The sequence below is a fragment of the Frankliniella occidentalis genome, unplaced genomic scaffold (assembly GCF_000697945.3).
Source record: "Frankliniella occidentalis isolate FOCC.00 unplaced genomic scaffold, Focc_3.1 Scaffold969, whole genome shotgun sequence".
In the NCBI taxonomy this organism is placed as follows: Eukaryota; Metazoa; Arthropoda; class Insecta; order Thysanoptera; family Thripidae; genus Frankliniella; species Frankliniella occidentalis.
This window is the reverse complement of record NW_026268075.1, coordinates 4215-4742: the sequence shown is the minus strand read 5'-3', so window position 1 is coordinate 4742 and position 528 is coordinate 4215.

The following is a 528-nucleotide window of genomic DNA, read 5'->3' as shown; positions in this document are numbered from 1 at the left end:
AAGGACCGTGTCATCTTCCTCTTCAGCGACCTGGTGGTCATCGCGCGCACCAAGCGGAACCTGCGCAAGGGGTATCATGACTAACCATAAAAGCCCCGATGCGCACAGCCTTGTTTTAGTGATTTGGCAACTCCCGGGTCAGTTTTGGAACGTTTCAGTCAACGGTTAGACATTTCATTACGCTACAAATAATTTCTCAGTGTAAAATGCTTGAGACTTTATAGTGTGCAACGTTGCAAGCAATTAGTTCGCTTTGCGAAGAAAATTATTTTAACTAACTGTTTGTTCGGATTGTTATGAAACACTACGCAAGCTTGCAAAGAACTAGCTTGCAATATGAACCTTTCACTTTTAACTGCTCCTAAACGGCTATCCGGGTAAAAAAAAAATATGTTGGAAAAAAAAATATGTTTGTTTCCTTGTAGCTTCATTTACAATCCACACGACCTTTTCTATTTTCCAAAAAACCTTTTCTAGAACGAGAATATTTGTTTTCCAGCTGTAAAGAACTCAGGCGTTGCCGCCCCC